Source organism: Bison bison, unplaced genomic scaffold (genome assembly GCF_000754665.1).
Source record: "Bison bison bison isolate TAMUID 2011002044 unplaced genomic scaffold, Bison_UMD1.0 scf7180017864233, whole genome shotgun sequence".
Taxonomy (NCBI): domain Eukaryota; kingdom Metazoa; phylum Chordata; class Mammalia; order Artiodactyla; family Bovidae; genus Bison; species Bison bison.
The window spans coordinates 5,867,990-5,870,696 of record NW_011494805.1 but is presented as its reverse complement, the minus strand read 5'-3'; positions in this window follow the sequence as shown (position 1 = coordinate 5,870,696).

Below are 2,707 nucleotides of genomic sequence, written 5' to 3'. Positions count from 1 at the left end.
GCTGTGATGTATGTCGGAGAGTGTTTTGCCTATGTTCTCCTCTAGGAGTTTTATAGTTTCTGGTCTTACGTTGAGATCTTTAATCCATTTTGAGTTTATTTTTGTGTATGGTGTTAGGAAGTGTTCTAGTTTCATTCTTTTACAAGTGGTTGACCAGTTTTCCCGGCACCACTTGTTAAAGAGATTGTCTTTAATCCATTGTATATTCTTGCCTCCTTTGTCAAAGATAAGGTGTCCATATGTGCGTGGATTTATCTCTGGGCTTTCTATTTTGTTCCATTGATCAATATTTCTGTCTTTGTGCCAGTACCATACTGTCTTGATCTTAATTGCCTGCTTACTTTAAGATGTCATTCTTGAGTCAGAAGCAATTTTTTTAAAAAAAAATCCAACAGATCTGATTCATTTTGCATACTATGCACAGCATTACGGATTAGAAAAGGCAGAGAAATATCATCATGTATCCATCTGCCTGGATCAATTAATAAATATACTTAGTGACTGCCTAGTCTATTAAAGTGGGTATGGCAAGGACACAAAAGTGGTTCCCGTTTCCACACTGGTACTCTAGTTTGAGGACGTTAACACACAGGTAACATCCCAGCAACAAGACAGGATGGTACATATCAGCTGATAAAGAAAGTTAGTCCAATGGACATGGAACTTGAAAGGTTAAAAAGCCATTTAGGCAACAAAATTTAAAATTTAAAACTCAATGAATTTTAACAATGAATTAAAATTTAAAACTCAATGAATGTGGCAAAGATAAAGACAGACCATCCAGGCTGAGTCCTGCTTCTTGGGAACGTCTCAGTCCTGGGTACATGGGGACCCTAAAGGGTAACCTTAGAAAACAATGCAATGGCTCTAACTGCCGAGATAGCTTTTGGATGTATCTCAAGAATATTTCACTAGAATCCTGATACAATAAAGCACACTTCTGTTAAAGTTTACAGTCTCTGTAGGACCGAAATATTCAGAAAGGAAAGATCCATTTTATCTGGACTACATATTACGAGGCTTCAGTTTCAAAGCCCAGGTGACTGCACGTGGGCAGAAGGGGAGAGGAAGGAGGAAAACCCTTCCCAGTACCCAGTTCCTTTCAACTTCAGAATCGTTCCCTTTTATCGAACTCTCCGAATGATCACCACCATGGTCTCCTACGATTCCGAGATTACTTCCGCCTTCCCGAGCGGCCTCTGAACACAGTCCTACGCCTCCTCCCCACTTGAGGTCGCCGCCCTCGCTCCAGCCTCGGCATCTGCGCCAACCCTGGGTCTCGCCCCCTTCCATCTCACCGACGGCAGGGGCGACCCCGTGCCGGGCTCCAGGAGCTGTGTCCTGTCCACGGAACTCGACCCCTCAGACCCCCAGCTCTCCGCCGGCCGAGAGCACCCCTACCTATGTCTGCATAGCACTTCCCAGTTACACATTCACATTCCCGTCTCAAGGAAACAGGCTAAGTACAACCATTTCAAATTTAACACTGCAACATTAACATTATTCTCTTTTTATTGGGTTGAATTTTAATTTTTAAAAATTTACTTATTTTTAATTGAAGGATAACTGCTTTACAGCCTTGGTTTCTGCCAAATATCAACATGGTACCTGTATGTCCCCTCCTTCAGGAACCTCCCTCCCCATCCCACCACTCTCAATTGTGACCGAGCCCCGCGATCCTGGAGTCCTAGAGCAAATTCCCACGGGCTATCTGTTTTACATGTGGCAATGTTTGTGTCCAAGTTACTCTCTCCATACGTCCCTCCCTCTCCTTCCTCCGTCACCCTGTGTCCATAAGTCTATTCTCTATGTCTGTGTCCGCATTTCTTCTCTATTTCCTACAGGGCTTTCTTCCCAGGAGCCCTCAACCACTGTGCCTTCTCCTCTACCTTCAAATAAACTTGGTGCTGAGGTCTCAATGTGTACTTTTAATTATTTGGGATAGAACCTAGAAGATTTCTTAAAAATTTACTTGTCCACACTAACCTCTGTATAAACTTCACTGACTAATCCTTTAAAAGCAAAACACAGGAATTTCACCCTCCTGATCACATCTGCAAGTGCCACTGAGTGAAAATAACGCTTTTGACTCATGTAACTCCAGTGACTTGAAGAGCACTTGCAGTATCTGCCAGACAATGGACTAACGAAGACCAGCATCCACAGGAACTTTTTATCCTCCAACTGTAGTCTGGGTGTTTTGTTTTTAATCTACAAGTGCCTATTTAATCATAGGATCTAATAATCACAACTTTCTCTCTTCTACCTTTCTGCATCTGCCTTCCACCTTTCTGTACTTGCAGTAAACTTCAAAGTTTATTTTAGTGCCCAATACATGCCAGTTTATAGGACGAACACAGGAGGTGTGTTTTTCTTTTTTTTAATGAGGAAAATGTATTTATCCTCAAAATGTCAAATTTCCTAAGTCTGTATTAATATCCAACTCTTATTATTTATCTCCACCCAGTTTCAGATTTTCACACTATGTGACCACCATCCTCTCAACTCACTCTGTGTAATCAATCTACTCAATCAGTTACCTAATTAATAAAAATTTCTTTTCCTTTCTCAAATTTTCAAATACTTGTATTGTTACTGCATTTCCCTTGCTGTAACAGTCAAAAGCCTCGCTGAATTTAACCTTAAAAGTGAAAGTGAAGTTGCTCAGTTGTGTCCGACTCTTTGTGACCCCATGGACTGTAGCCTA